Here is a 17,828-nt window from a genome sequence, read left to right on the forward strand (position 1 = left end):
AACTAACTCAATTACAAGGTGTTCTTGCTATAACTTCTAGAAAACTCGTTTCATTATTCAGTATTAAATGACCACTAAGGTGAGATCCTCTACTTTGTTGATTTATGTTGTTTGAATAAAAACACAACAACATCTGAGCTTTATCATAGCAAGAATTTAATTCTATTGAATGTTTATGCAAAAACACGTTAATGCTGTTTTACAACATCCTTTATTTATACAAACGTTAAATGTCAGAGAAGATTAAAAATAATGAACTTATGTATGCAATGACATTATCCGAATACCCGACAAACTTCTGTCTTTAGTTATAAATTATTTATTTTACAACGATTGTGAAGAACGTTATGATAACTTAGACAAGGTCACTCTTGTTGACACTATGATCCTTTGGCCATTTTACAGAAATTTATATATTAACAACAAGTAAGAAAATATATAGAGAATTTTTTTTTTAAGTTGAATACAATTGTCTGTTCGAAAACGCCTGTATTTTATATAAATAGGCTTATATCAAAAATATAAACATGAGTAAGACATACTTGTGTATCAATCGAAATAAATAAATAACATTGATTGTACAATAGTTTATAAAATCTTGTAATGGAAGGGTTTAACAGTTGACGCAATACTTTCGGCGTGATTTGCATGTGTTAAGATCAACGTCTTTAGCATTGACCCAACATGATATTTCTTTTGTTTAATTGCGAACCAAAAAATACGAAAAGTTAACAATATTTGAACGCGGATATATAATGACGTAATACAAATCGACTTTGTCTATGGATGAAACATGTAAAAAACAAAACATTTTACTATGGTTTTTAGAATATTTTGCACTATGAAATTGTGCGTCAATAATATTTACGTAATACATACGCTAATTATGTTGTGTTAATTGATACATTGTCCGATAAGTACTTACCTTGATTGCCCGAAAATATTCTATTAATAATTCAAGAACGCTACAGCGCACACTGTGATGGCAAACATTCTCCAATATGTTTTAGCTCTCCAAGAAGGAAGCTGCAGTCGCGATTTTCAATAGTGGTTGACATGAAAATTGTGACCGTATTGGATGCCTTAATGAGAACCGGTCTATGGCTGAATCAAAACAAAACGTATTTTAAAAAGCGTGATAAAGATGTTTACTAAAAACTGTCATACACTAACATAATTCCTAGCTTAAAAACTTTGTTAATGAATGTTGAGTTGTGTAACTAAAATCATCAATATTTTTATCAAAACATTGTTTCGGTAACCTAGCCCTAATTTGACATGCAAAATATCTGGTTAGCAAACGAAACATGTTTTGGTCGAATTTATTAATTTGTTTGATAATCGATACTCGTTCATACTTACTTTTATCTTCGACCAAAACGAACGAAACTTTTGCTTTGATGGAATATATTATGAAAAAGCCTTCATATGTTTGAAATTAACCTTCAATAACCCTCAAACCAGATGCATTAGTAGGTGAAATCCTTATACATACTTACAATATTCATTTAGAATCTATAACTAAAGCTTTTTTTGATTTATTACAAATGATAGGATTTACCTAAATACATAGGGACATATAATGACGTGTTATCTATATATTTGTCGTAGGAAAGTGGTACATGAACAATAAGTATGGTAAGGAGTAGTGAAAGCCTTTGTTTATGATCGATGGTTTGAATAGCCCCCAAATATCCGCGCTCTCCTCACCCGAAATAATAATGTGTTATAGTCTAACACGGATTTAAGTGATTAAAATTAAAATTCATGATTGTAGGTGCAAATGTTGTAGAACTATGACAATTTTGAAAGAATTCCTTCGACAGCAGTGCAAAACTCCTTTTGATAAATTTACTACATAAACATGGAAATGCATAAACAATTAAAAAAAAACAATGTGTGATATCTGCTAAATACAAGATTCTAGGTGTTTAGAGTCGATACAATAACCATCACTACTACTTTTATGGTATTAACCCCAAGGACACACACAAAAAGTGCTTTTAAGCAAGTAGGCCAACAAGAAATTCAAATTGGAAACAACAGTAAGATATATAGGCCTTAATGATCTCGAGATGATATACGTGAGGATTAATAGACGTCTTTGAACGATGTTAGCTGTCAAACCTTCCAATTTTGTTGTCATTTTATGGAATCCTAATCACTGTGTAAGAGTACAAACCTATCTATAAAGATCGGATATATACCGGTTAGTGGCTTCTTTATTTTAGTACAGGCGGTTGATCTATATTTCCAAAACTTAATACTTCGACGAGTATTTAAATACACTTTACATTACAGAGTGACAGCCCATGAAGCCATTTCATCAAGCATTTCTAGGAGCGATTTTTAGGATTAATTTTGTACGGCATTATGGAGCCAAACTATTCATATGATCTTGTCGGATGGCACACGTATAAAGAGATGGAAAGACAAACATACACGCAGACAAAAAGCAAACCAAAGAACATATAAAGTACTAGTATTGCAACTCTTTTACAATAAATGATCTACAGAAAATATTTGGTCATTAAATAGTTTGAGTTCACTTACATAAAGATTGTACCGATCTCTTTAATGATGTAATAAATAAAACTTGTCGAAATAATGCGCCTTTTTATTTGCAAAATAAAATTATTTTGAAACCAGTGCTTTATTGTCGAATGTTGCACTTACGATCCTTTTGTTTTATGAATATGTATTTCTATAAAACTTATTTAGCACGTCTTTCGGTGGATCTGGACATTTTTAAAGAGCTTTACTTTAGAGCCTCCTTTAAAGATACGGTTCAATACGTTTCTCCACAACAGGCAACAGTTCTTTTAAGATTATTATGCGATATCATAACTGAAAAATATTTTCATGACACTTTCTCGTTAACTCTGTTTTTCACTTTAGTTTACTGTAACAATACTCCAGCCATAATTTCGGTAAACTTCGAGTTAAATGATGGAAACCATTTCAACACGTCTCTGTACTATTAAAATGCTTCCCTTTTCGATCGATATAATTTCAAGTAAGCATGTGTTGTAAACAAAGACGTCGTTCACAGAAGAATTAGATGGTTCTTAATTACTGGCGCATTCTGAGTGCATTTTGTAAACATGACAGCAAATATCAACTTAATTGACCTTTATTTACGAATTAAATATCATTTCATTTCTAACTTAAACAATAATTTCCTCTCTAATATTCGCTTTTATAAAGTATAATGCAAAATCAAGTTCGCTGCATTTGAAGCTCGACTATTCGAAGAATAAGGAGGCTATATTTCTCTCCCAGGAGGCGGCTTTCGCGTTAGAATTTTTGGGCAAGATGGCGATTTCACTTCTAACTTAAATTCCCTTCATTCATTACTTCACACAATTGTTCATTTCCATCACACAATGAGTTTATTGATAAGGAAGTGTTTATAAAGGCCTTTTATGGGACTGCATTTAAGGCCCCTAGAGACAAGGTAACTGTTACTTAAAAAGAGAAACAATTGGTCCTGAATAACTTTAGTTAGGGTTGAAGTATTGACACCAAACTTGGTATCTCGGAAGTGTTCAAAGAGACCTTTCATGGGATTGCGCTTGGGGCAAGGTCACTGTTACTAAAAAAGATAACCATTTGGTACTGAAGAACTTTAGTTAGAGTTGACATATTGTGACAAAACTTGATATGTCGATACTATAGTAGATCACAGTATATCTTTAAGCATTCACCAATCATTTAATATATATGTGCTTATTGCTATTAAATGCATGGTTTCAATCTTGTTATCAGTAGTTAATATTTTTCATGAATTAAATGCACTATTTTGTAAGTAGTTGAAGGTTATCAGTCAAAATTGATGTTTGTTATGCATTTGTTTGTATTGATTTTGAATAAGAGTGTCACTTAAATATTTTAAATGGCTTCCAACAATGGTAACGAAATGAACGAAAATGTTAAATTTCTTATGAATTCCATTCGTACGGTAAATGTAAGATTTCTTATGACCTCCATGTGCTCTAATGGCTTGTCAATAATGATCGTTGGCAACATGCGCCATATCAGATATTATTACTCAAAGCAACATGCTCTTAGTTTTATACAAAACAAAAAGTTTATTTTTGGCAATTATTATTTACTGATATCCTACCAATGCCATGTGATTAATTTATGAAATTGAACAAACTGTGCAAAGTCCTGGCCCATTGTGTAGACCAGGGATACCAGACGGATCGGACGCATTTTTGGTAGAATGTAGAATTTGAGTGAAAAATTAAAACACCAAAAGTGTATCAAATAATTATTAACTTTCATTTTGGAAGTTTAAAAATCATTTTTAATACTAAATTTGGTTTTAAGAATACTTCTCACAAAAGATTAAAACCCCATACCCACAGAACCGTGTAATGTTAATTTAAATAATTTAGAAATCTTCTAACACTGTTGAAACTTACAGAAACTTTAATTTTACCCCAAAGATCAGAGAAGTTTGCTCTTATATACAAATAAGAACATCCCAGAAGCATAATACTAAATCCTCAAGAACTTTCTTTCAAGTTGTATAAGAATCAAAGGTGTGTTCCCACTTTCCCAACCGCTAATTTTTCCTATAGAAATTGATGTTGTAAGTGAGAAAATTAGCGGTTGGAAAAGTGGGAACAAACCTAATCAAAGTGCTTTTATTCAGAAAATAAATAGAAAATTATAAAACATTCTCAACAAATAAGAAAACTAAGGAGCTATGTTTTCGATATTCATTGACATTGAAGTGAACATTGTACAGAAATTACCTGTACATAGTTATCCATATGTATAAATAATTTTTGCCTTATGTTTAGTGGCACAAAGCAAGGTCTCAAATGGCGATGAAACAGATACATTAGAGATATTAACACCACAAACACAAAATACCTTAAACAGACCATACACTCATTGAAATGGTTTTACCGATATATGATGGGATAAGCGCCTTGGAATGTGAGTTCAATGGAACCAAAGTCTACTGGGGGCTTTAACTAGTTACATGGCCCAACAACTGTCCCAACATTTATCATTCATTACTTAATTATAAAATATAAGCCTCAAAAGAGCACATATCAATTTGAAAACAATGAAGAATATAGCAAAAATAACATATACACTGACAAATTCATTTTAATAACTCAACTACAAACTAGGAGGAAAACACAATAAAAGTAACCAAAAATCAATATAAATATAATCTCTTTAAAAGAATGTGATTATAACTGAGCGTGAAAACGCTGTTGATGAATTGTGACAATCGCGTAACGAACCCCTTTTAGTATCACATAGCAAAACTTTAGGTGTTTATAAAAGGAAACAAATGAAAAACCATTAACAGCTACAGCGTTTGAAGCCAAATTCGTGCTTAACGAGATTTTTGTTCATTTTTGAGCATTACTGTATTTCTTAAACAAAAATCTTATAACTCGTAAATTGGACACTTTTTCAAATTCTAGAAGGTCATTTACAGTTTAGAAATCGACGGCTATAGTGAAATATACCGGAGACATTTTAGTGTTAGTCATGTTTCCACTTCTTGTTTTCCGCACTCAGTGAATAGGTTGTGGGATCTATCAAACGAAAGGTTATTTCTCATGAAGTACACAGGTTGTCCGCATCTCACTCAAAAGGTTGACCAAAGGTTCCTTCCCATGAGGTATACTAGTTGTCTGCCTCTTACTCAACAGACTGTGAATTTCATCCCACCAAAGGTAAATGAAGAAAACTAGTTGTACCCCTCTTACTCAACAGATTGTATATTCTATCCCTGACTAAGGTACTTTTCCATGAATTATACAAGGTGTCTGCCTCTCACTCAACAGACTGTGGATTTTATCCCCAATAAAAGGTACTTTCTTATGAGGTATACAATGTGTTAGGTTCTCACCCAACAGGCTATGTAACTTATACGAAAAGTACTTTCTCATGAGGTTTTCTAGGTGCTATCTTCACACATACTGAGACTTTCATCCCACCAAATATATTTTCTCATGAAGTTATCCAGGTGCCCACCTTTTATTCAACAGACTATATGGTTTTGTTCCATGCAATATACTTTCTTGTGAGATATGCTAGGTGCCCGGTTTTCAATCAACAGGCTGTCGGTCCTATCATACGAAAAGGTAAACTAGGTGTCCGCCTCTCACTCAACATACTGTGTGTTCTATCCCATCAAAGGTACTTTCTCATTAGGTATACTAAGTGAACGCCTTTCACTAAACAGACTGTCTTTTCTATAGCCACAAAAGGTATTTACCCATAAGGTATACTATATGCATGCCACTCATTCAACAGACTGGGTTCTATTCAAACCAAAGGTTCTTTCATTCTGAGGTATACTAAGTGTCTCACTCAACAGGTTGTCGGTACTATCCCCAGTAAAGGTATTTTCTATGAAGTATCAAGGACACATTACTGTAAAACTAACATATACGATATATGAAGACTAAAATCAATTTTTGTTGAACATCTGTAACAACTTCTCATGACATGATACCACGTATTTCGACGACCGCTCAAAGATCAATGAAGATATTATCATCTGCATGGTAAGAGGTTCGTTTGTAAAGATTATGTTTGCCCCAGTCTTGTACAATTGGTTTTGAATATATCTCTTTATCATTATAATCTATATGTACATATACTTGTATTGATAAAAATATATATTTTTCCCAACAATTTCTATATAACTATTGGATATAGTAATTAAAACTGGTAATTAACAGCACGAATGCAATATAAAAGAGTTACTGTTTTTAATTCTGTGTAATCAGATTTGAAAACAGCAAATCGTTAGCATATGTCACGTTCATGTTCAATCGTTTTTGTTAAACCTATTATTACTAAAAAGATCATGGTGTAATAACTGCAAAATGAACGTGTTAAATGATATTATCTTTTGGAAATGATAAGATATATCTTAAACCCTTACAACGTAAACATCTATCTATTTACATGTATTTACGGTAGTTCTTCATTTTTATTTTATTTGATAAGTGAATTGTATGATAACTATTTTTTAAGATTATATTTTGCTTTTATTCTTGAAAGGTTTCGTCTACTCTTCGTAATGTATCTCTTAAACCTCTTGTGAGTAATTTGATGTTATATGTATATAGCGTTGGAGTTCATTGAAAGAAGATAAAATAAAAAAACCATCATACAAATCATTCAAGCAATATCGGAGATGACTCATATGTATAAGGCATGAACAGGAGGAAGTTTGTGAGATTTACCTTCTACGCAGGTTCTTGTATTCCAAACATAATTCATGTTAGTGGATATACACTACTTATTTGTTTGGGTTTTGTTCCCGCAGTTTTGTTGTTTTATTTGCCCTTTTGGAAACAAAAGAGCTTAGAAACATTTTCATCCTGGTCTGTTTGACAACGCGCCCATGTCTACATATATACTATGACTCATGCACTAGCATATAAACAAGTACTGCGCCAGTCAGAACAAACAGATAATCCAAGAGCTGGTTCCGTTCAATCATATTAATAAATAAACATATACGATAACATCCAGTTGTAAACAGCAAGAAACAGATATGGAAGAAACCTCACTAAGAAAACTTTATTGTTACAAAATCAAAGACAAAAATAGTAGAACGAAAAGAAATGATATCAATCAGATACACAACCTAAATATAAGCTTCAAATGAAATAATAAACGTTCACGGTTATTTATCAAACTTTATGGATTTTCGTAGTAATAGCGATAAAATTATAAGTGCATTAAGAGTTCAAAACTACTTTAGTTTAAACTTTCATATTAAATATGCCTTCGAAGGAATCATAGCGAACGAAAAGTAATAACGGATTGCAGGGGAAATTTCGAAATAATTGTCAATCTTGACATTGAGGAGAGAGTACATTCAATTTACAATTCTCTCGTTGAATTCCACAATGTTAGGAACGCACGCCATGCACATCTGCTACAACGATTCCCCCCGGTGTAGGAAAACGTCAACAAACAAGGTATTTTTTCTGTTTCTAACCCTATTTCCCGACATGGTTTCATAAAAGGCTATAACGTAAATATCAACTCTATATTTAGCCGATCACGCTCTAGGTTTTTGCTATAATTAAAGGACAATTAATCTCTTACTGACCTGATCCAGATAAAACATGTGCATGCACCAGCGCAATATGTTTATACACTCTTGAAATTTCATACTTTTCTGTCCCGAAGTTACATACTAATGGCTACGGACGGACGGAAGGCTGAACAGAAAGATTGATATACGAGGGGAAAGCACGAACTGCTTCTACCGAAATCGTCCGCTTGGGATACATACCATTTATTATAAAACTTAGTCCCGCTCTTCTTTCAATATAGAGTAGTTTTTGTCTCCTTAACAATCACTGAATTATGTTTAAGTGATTCCAAGATTATTAGCAAACATTTTGCTTTTTATATTTTCATATCCGAGAGGCCATTTATTCTGTTTCTTAAGTATCTTACCCGTTGTTTCAGCCAGCAATGGTTATCAGGCTTGAGAAATTTATATCGATAATAAAACTACATAATGTCTAACTAGCAATAAACCCACATTATGTCCAAAAAGCAATAAACCCACATGAAGTCCAAATAGTGTTAAACCTACATCATGTCCAAATAGCATTAAACCCACATCATGTCCAAATAGCATTAAACCAACATGATGTTTAAATAGCTTTTAACCTACATGATGCACAAACAGCATTAAACTCACATGATGTCCAAATAGCATTAAACCCACATGATGTCCAAATAGCATTAAACCCACATGATGTCCAAAAAGCATTAAACCTACATCATGTCCAAATAGCATTAAACCAACATGATGTTTAAATAGCTTTAAACCTACATGATGCACAAATAGCATAACACTCACATGATGTCAAAATAGCATTAAACCTACATGATGTCAAAATAGCATTAAACCCACGTGATGTCAAAATAGCATTAAACCCACATGATGTCCAAATAGCATTAAACCCACATGATGTCCAAATAGCATTAAACCCACATGATGTCCAAATAGCATTAATCCCACATGATGTCCAAATAGCATTAAACCCACATGATGTCCAAATAACATTAAACCCACATGATGTCCAAATAGCATTAAACCCGCATAATGTCCAGATAGCATTAAACCCACATGATGTCCAAATAGCATTAAACCCACATAATGTCCAAATAGCATTAAACCTACATCATGTCCAATAAGCATTAAACCCACATGATATCCAAATAACATTGAACCCACAATATGTCCAAAGAGCATATAACCAACATGATATCAAAATAACATTAAACCAACATGATGTCCAATTAGCATTAAACCCACATGATGTTTAAATAGCATTAAACCCACAGGATGTCCAAATAGCATTGAACCCACATGATGTCTAAATAGCATTAAACCAACATGATGTCCAAATAGCATTGAACCCACATGATGTCCAAATAGCATTAAACCAAGTAGCATTAAACCCACATGATGTCCAAATCCATTCAAGCTATTCAGAGCCTGCATAATCTGTTTAATCAAAGGATGCTTGATTTGAGTTTTTAATGAGAGTTGATATTCCTATTATGTTTTATTAAGTGACACCATCGTTTTTTCAAGCGTTTGAAACAGGCTGTTTTAATTATGTATGTCAATAAAGCAAACAGTTTCAATATTCTGCTCGTTATACATTTAACGTAAAGAAGGGACATATAACGTACTTAAACAACACCCTTACGTAATAACAACACCCTCACTCAATGTAGCAATCACCAATGATATAAAAAATAATGCAAAGTACAGGGACAAGCCCAGTAGCCACTGTAGCACATTTGTACATTTTTGCACAGCCGGTTTTTGTTTTTAAGCATGCATTATTCACATGGGGGCATGTGCATATCCGAACTGGTTAAAATCTTTCAACTAATACAGCCACTTTATTTAATAATTGCAAGTGTTTAACACTTGGAGCGGTACGTTTCGGTGTTTTTAAGGCACACTCATACATAGGTTTGAAAAGGCACGATTTGCTTTGAAACATATACCGTCTTGCGCATGCGAAATCGAAAGTAACACTTTTTCGTGTCTTTGCTTTTTGCTGCGAAAATACGACAGTGTGAAAACGCGCAACGTGGCCGGCCAAGAAGGCGAAATTGCATTTACAGTACTTTCTTGGCGCATTTTTTCCCACCGTATGGTGCATTTTCTCCTTTTCGCCAAAAGAATGCGAAAATAAGAATCGGCGGAAATTCAAATTGTGAAGGTAAATCTGGAAAATAAACAAAACACTGTCATACCACTTTGCTTGTCACAAAACAACTGCTGTTTCGTTTCAGCGAAATAATCATGACTAAATGAAACAATGCTATATTGCGCCAACACAAAATGAAGCAAATATCATGTCATTGCCCTTTCTCTTTAATTCAAATATAGAGTGAAATATTACATGCAGTCTTCATAAACAAAGCCGAATCGTTTTAAACACGCGAAGTTTGAAACAAATATGAGTTCCAACCATTGGGTAATGATAAAAGATAAGTGTAAATTATTCAGATTGTTTGAACAATTCTAATAATTCTTTCCAATGCGCTATCCAACACTTTTGCTGCAAAGTCGCACAGTACAAATACGTGTTTTATGTTAAAGATGTTGACTTTAAGTCATTTCATGTGCGCCCCTTTAGCTTCACTTGACGGTCAACTGGAGGGGGGGGGGTGCACGGGCCCTTGTGCCCCACGCTAGACCTGCCACTAAAGTAATATCTTTAAATTGCTCACAACGGTTTGTTTAGCTGTTTTAATTAATTAACTTCTGTCGATAAGGTTTATAGTCCGACAGGACACATCTTAGCTTTTTGCATTTATCAAAGTGCAATTCCTCCGTGCAACTTACCCGATCCAAATGAATCTTATGCATGCACCAGCGCATTATGTCTGTACGTACGGACGGAATGTTGGAAAGACTGACAACACAAGATCTACATCTTCTACCGAAATCTTAAGCTTGTGATTATATTTCCACAATGAAAGCTAAAGAAACAAGACCAATAACCAAACATTTAATGATAACGATGTTACAACACAACACCAAAGGCCAACATGTCCAAACTGTCTGATTAAGATGCATATCCATTAACGTAAAAATCAGTCGCACCGTACTTTGTCCATACAGAAGTTTTGTCTATTCATGTCATTCTCAATCACTAAATTATGTTGCCGAATTGATTCGAAGATTGTTAACAAGCATTTTACGTCTTTATTTTCCTATCTCAGAGGCCATTCATCCTGTTCCTTTGTTTACGTATATTCCACAGTGATTCAGTTATTGTTTTGTGCCAGCAATGTTAATCAATCATGAGGAAATTGTATAACGTGTTGCTATCTTTATTAGGACGAAATATATCAAGGCAAAGATCGGATTTCACAAATAAACCGTTGAAGTCGCTTACTTGACTTTGACAGAACGTTAAATAGCATGCCATAGGTTCAATTAGAATATAAGACGCATAGAAGGCTGAACATGAGGTTATCTGCCAGCTAAATGTTTGCCTAGTACAACCGTTTTAAGATTTGGATTACGAACCTTTAGGTGGGACAATAATTACGATGTTCTGCACGTTTTAAGGCCCCAGCCTCCAACTGCCACGGAAACAAAATAAGGAGAGCATATCTTTCGCTCTAATTCCTGTTTTTTTCGGTTGGACAACCTTGATAACAAGCCCACATGATGTCCAAAATAGCATGCTCGTTGTGTAGTTAATGCGTGTTTTATAAACCTGTGGTCTTAAAACTTTCAGAGAAACCGCTTTTTTAATGTCATTCAATATAGATAAACTGAGTTTACGTGTCACATTATGCAAACGGTTTTGTTTTATGTTTTCAATTCGTCCACAAACACACAATTATTGTTTTTAAATAAGATTATTTTATGAAACAAGAAATGTTATCTCATATCTTAATGCTTTATGTTCCCAATCGGGAACTATGCCGTCTGTTTATAAGTATCAATATCATTTTCCAGACAGAAGATAGCACAATTGCCCCATAATAATTTCTGCAGACTACATTTCTTTTCTCCGTTTGTGCCAAAAATGTATAATAAAAGGTTTAAAACGTTTTAATGGCTTTCAAAAATTGGATGCTTTAAAACAAAACAACTGCTCGTAGACAAAAGTAAGTTCAATGTAATATAAAACATCGCGTTCCCTTATGTCATACATATTTAAGCACATGCTACACTATGTGACCGGTCTTATACAACAAATATGGTTGTTTGTTTTTCTGTGCTAAACATTATCGAGAAAACAATTATATATTTTGATTGGTCAGAAACATATATATTTAGACAAATAATTGTAAATGAAATTACTAGCTTTCTATCAGAAACATTTAAAGTGACAGTCTTATTCGAGATCAATACATACGAATGCATACCAAACATAAGCTTTGAATGATAAACATTTAACTACTTAGTACTAAATAATGCATTGAATGAAAATTTTAATTACTGATAACAGGATTGTAACCGTGTATTTAATAGCTGAAAACGCCAAAATATTAAATGATTGGTGAATGCTTAAAGATCTCCTGCGATCTTATATTGCCACATAAGGTAGCAATACCGTGTTTGCTGCACATTTCTTTCAAATTAAACACGGTATGCTTCATAAGAATTATTGTTTTCAACATTTATTCTTCCTTTTTGGTATATTAAAAAAATGTATTAGTTGTGATAAATCTTATTACGGAAAAAGAGTGCATCTTTTAAATCGAATAATTAATTCATTTTCATTCTTTTACAAATGTACTTGAAGACGTTCAAGAGAGTTAAAAATTCACTGAAAAATTGGTTTGTGATGTTCGGCTCATCAGCAATACAGATTAAATAGGTAGGGTGTTTCTTTTTTGTTTTACGGAAAAATAATATGATAAAAAAATCAGACACACATTTTATACACCAGTGCATTTAATTCCCATAAATGTACGTTGCATTAACAATTCTTTGATATACCGTTCTACCGTGTTTGAGCTGAATATCGTACGTACTTGAAATCCATGATATTACCAAACAAATAAGGAAACCAGTGTCGCTTATTCCTCGCATCGCCAGGTAAAATGAGCAGATCATTTGCCCCAAAGGTATTTTAACAATGATAAAAATTACTTATTATCCCAAAACAACAAATCATAGGAATGCAGTATCGATTAATGGTGACAATACATTTCATACCGCTGGTTTCCGCCTCGCTCATAGCAAAGAGAATCTCGTACAAGGCGTCGTATCAGTTTGTTATGTGCATGTTTCCCACACTTCGTTTTGCCATCATTGATAAGATATTCGTGAATATAGTTGCCATGAAGTACTTTATAAATGGGGAAACATTGTTGTTATGACAGGTTCTCAGAACACCAGTTTATTTTAGAATACTTTTAAGCCACACTAATAGAAAACCTGCAAAAAGGAACGCATGGGAATCACACATTAGTTGAGATTGTCATAATTTGCATTTAAAATTTCAATGTTTATGTAGTTTTTATCTAGGGACATTATCGCTTTAGAAAGCAATAGTTAAAACAACACAATTATGGGTTTGGAACTTGATGCTTTTCTATGTCGATAAAGCAAACAATTGCAAGCATTAACTTGCAATACCTTAAATGTCAAAAAAAAATGTATTACACACATTAAGAAACAACTCATTCAATGCCACAATCACCAATTATTAAAATACAATGAAATCTACATGAACAAGACTATTAGCCACTAGGCAAATTTTCTCATTTTTGTTTTGTTGCCCAGTCATTTGGAGTATTTTAGGATATTTACCTGTGGTCATGCGCATCTCCAAATTGGTTTTAACCTTTCTACTAATGCAGCATTTTCATTCCAAAATTGCATGTACAAGTATTAAATCTTCATTTTGTGCGGTTCGCTTCGGCGTTTAAAATGAACAAGCATAAACAGGTTTACAAAAGGCACGATTTGCCTTGAAACAGGTACTGTTTCGCGCGTGCCTACCTGAGGGCAAAATAATAATTCGAATGTTGCTATTTTGTGTCTCTGCATGATTGCGACATTGTGAAAATATGCACTGTGACCGGCCAAAACGGCGATAGTTCAGTTTTTTGCCCCGCAGCTTGGCGCATTTCCGTCCTTTCGCCAAGATGATGCGAAATCACGAAATGGCCGAAATTCGTTAATTTGGAAAATGAACAAAACTCTATCATACCACTCTGCTCGTCACAAAACAACTTCTTTTTTATAAGTAAATTTCGTTTCACCGAAATAATCAAGACCTAATGAAACAATGTTATTTTACGCCAACACAAATAGGAGCAAATGGCATGTCTCTTTTTTCCATTCAATCTAAAAAGGAGTGAATATTACATGTTGTCTTCATTAGCTCCTGCGTATATATGTAGGGATTTCTACTGAAATGTGTGGTAAAACGAAGAGAGCTAAAAGATGAATACGAGAGCAAACACATTCTGATGTACTTCACAAACCTTCCTGTAATTTTGCAACATATTGGAATGGATATCACGTTTTTGGTGCTGCACAAGTGTCGTGCTGACACCCCATCTGCTCGTCCCCATTTTTCCTTGAGGCTCTGAATAGTTATACATGGACTTTTGCATACGCAAACCAAATCCGTATGGGTCATCATGCACTTCGTTTTAAATATTGTTCATCTTAAGTGAAAACACGACTTACTCGAGTGACTGACTTACTCGTTACCATGACAACCGTTGGATATGGTCCCCTCTGCCCCGTATATCCAACATCTGGTCAACTAGTTACAAAGTATCGTATACGATCAAACTGAATCAATCCGTTTTCACATGACAACGTATTGCAAGTTGTCTTACCCTAACATACACACCACTAGTATTTCGATTTTGGTGCAGTACACTTTTTCATGTATTTTTCCTTATGAATCAAAGTGTATTGTACAAGGCATTCGGCCTTTATTCAGTTTAAGATCATGCAGTTTGTCGACATAATTTTGTTAAAGAGTTAAAATGTATACTGAGGCTCTTATGACAATGAATTCGGAAAGCAAAGCTGTTTCATCAAGAATCAAAGGGGCGATACTACATAAATCACTCATACGGTTAATGATGAAACGGCACCCAGTAGCCAAAAGCTTCCCATAAACTTGTCAGATGGCACACCTTTGAAAGTAAAACAGACGCACACATACAAAGCACAGGAGACAGCTAACACATTATAATGAATCAGTGTAATTACTTCTTGCATCAGAACTGCTAACCGCCATTGACTGTTTTGGTTAATTGATATGTTTCAATCGTTTCCATGCAGTATTTCAGACAGACGTCATAATAACTTCAAAACCCTATACCTGTCTATTTTAAATAAAGACCGGAAACAGTTTAGCATTTGACGTAATATATCATGCATTAAATATATATGAAATACAATAGTTATTTACTTATCAGCTGTAAAATATGCAGTTCATATTGACTTCAAAATCTTCTTTGAGCTCGGCTATTGCCTCTGTCAATAAGGATTTCTTGGTCAATATCACATCATATTCTGTAGCTGATAAGTGAATATTTGCTTATTATTTAAGTTATAAGGCTAGTTAATTGCAGTACTGTAGTACCGTAGTGATGAATGTTGTGTTTAGCGTTATATTATCCAAATACCGATAACTTACAATGTTTGCTCACTTTAGCAAAGTTAAAACATATTGACTCTTATATTTTTATTATAAAGAAGCTTATTATTGACCGCTAAATTTAACCAGTTTTCGTTTTATTACTTCGTGTTGAAATTACTGAGCCTTGATATCAGATTGTATAGAGCCTTGAGCAAAATAAGACTTGTAATACATTTATGAACATTCAAATATAATCAGCCCTATTCTATTCCTAAGATATTTCAATTGAATAATCCAGTCCTACGTGGTCAAACCCATTAGCAAGCTTTTAAGACGCCAGACTGTCATATTTCCCTTAAGCGAAAACTAATTCTTGTTTGTCCTAAGCTCCTTCAATGTCAATACATATTTAATGAAAGGCAGATTTATGAAGTTGTTTCTCACTACTCAAGAAAAACAACTTTAAGTGCCTCAAAAAATTCTTATACGGATTAACCGAATATAACTATTAACTCACAAATACGACGCAACGTCCTATTTGTTATAATAAGCCAGTTGAAGTTCGATTTTAGTTGTGTTAAAATCAATTAATATCAAATCGCCTCTGACGATCGATATCGTGTTGATCGATTTTACAAAACTTTATTTCAGTATTGTGTATAATTACCGGAAGGTACTGTATGTTTATTTATTTGTTCATGGACATTTCAATTATTCAAGCAGTAAGTTCAAAGTATATATTTATTAAGCAAAGCAATATTTATACGTACACATTTGCTATATATTGTAGTTCTACCTTCTAAGTTATAAAAAAATAATTGGGTCTATTTTATAGTCATTAAGATAAACATGTACAGTACAGTTCAAACAACTATATATTTTTTACAATTCTAAGTTTATGATCTTACGTTGAATGATTTGTGATTTGAGTGATTAAGCCCGACTCAATAATAAAGCGTTACTTTATGTTTAATGATTATAACTGTTTACAATCAATCATGTTTATTACAAATGTTTTACAAATATGTATATGCCATTGAAGACGAATTTCACATGTTTATCGTTATCCCATTGTAAACAGAGTTTCAAAATGAATATTTCAACCCTAAATGAATTACAGAAATCCCTACGGAAGCCATATTCTACTGTATTATGTTAGAATACTCAAAACACAGTTTTATATTGATTGCAAATTTCATTTGCAACGCTTTTGAAACAAAAGAAACATTTATTAAACTTAACAATGACAGGTTTTACCATAAACGTATTTTATTAACCACATCCCGTTTTCTATGTAAATATACGCACCTTATTTCGGATGCGTTTGTATCCAATATCTAGCGTATTTAAGCTACACAACTTCCACATTCGTATAGAAGGAGTATAATATAGATATTGTTTGATCATAACATAATATGTCTTGTTCATCATTGTATGACGTTTTATGTTGTTCGAATTTAATTGTACGAATTACTTATTTTGGGCCGGAAGCCTTACACTACACAAACTATATGCTGAGTTATGTAATATGTGTTATTTTATGTTTGGTTGTATAAGGCAGCGACCAAACAAACTGACCAGAATTCTTTATGAGTTTAATCAAGAGTTTATTATCCGTCAAACGCCCCACAAAAGTGATTTTATTTTTGGACAAATTGGATGGCAGTATTTTACAAAATAGTCGACGTTTAATTTTCACATTGATCGACGTTGTTTTGTTGTTCAATTGGGTTAACTCGTTTACATATTGGTCGTTCGTATTTAAGAAATGATATTTTAATTCACTTCGTTAATTGGTGGTAGTACGGAGTATTATACCACAAAACGCATTTAGGAAAACTTGGTCTTGAAATATTATACGGTTGCAAGCAAACCAATGGCAACTTTCAAAAGAGGATAAACATATGAGCGACAAAAATTAAGCGTTAATGACAAAATACCTAAATACAAAATATAAAAATTCTACGTAGATTATAATGCGTGCTGTAGTTTTATCATGACTATATTCTTTTTAAAACGATGAATGTAAAAACAAGCAAACAAGCATTTACTTCATATGGTATTTTATCTTAACGCAGTACTATTCCAGGAGCCGGATCCAGAATATAGAGTTATAGGGCTTTCTGAATGCATCTCACAAGATCGAATAATGTATCGAATAAATGATGTTAGGATCGGAGAAAAGTATTAATGCTAGCTGGTTTC

Source organism: Mya arenaria, chromosome 1 (genome assembly GCF_026914265.1).
Source record: "Mya arenaria isolate MELC-2E11 chromosome 1, ASM2691426v1".
In the NCBI taxonomy this organism is placed as follows: Eukaryota; Metazoa; Mollusca; class Bivalvia; order Myida; family Myidae; genus Mya; species Mya arenaria.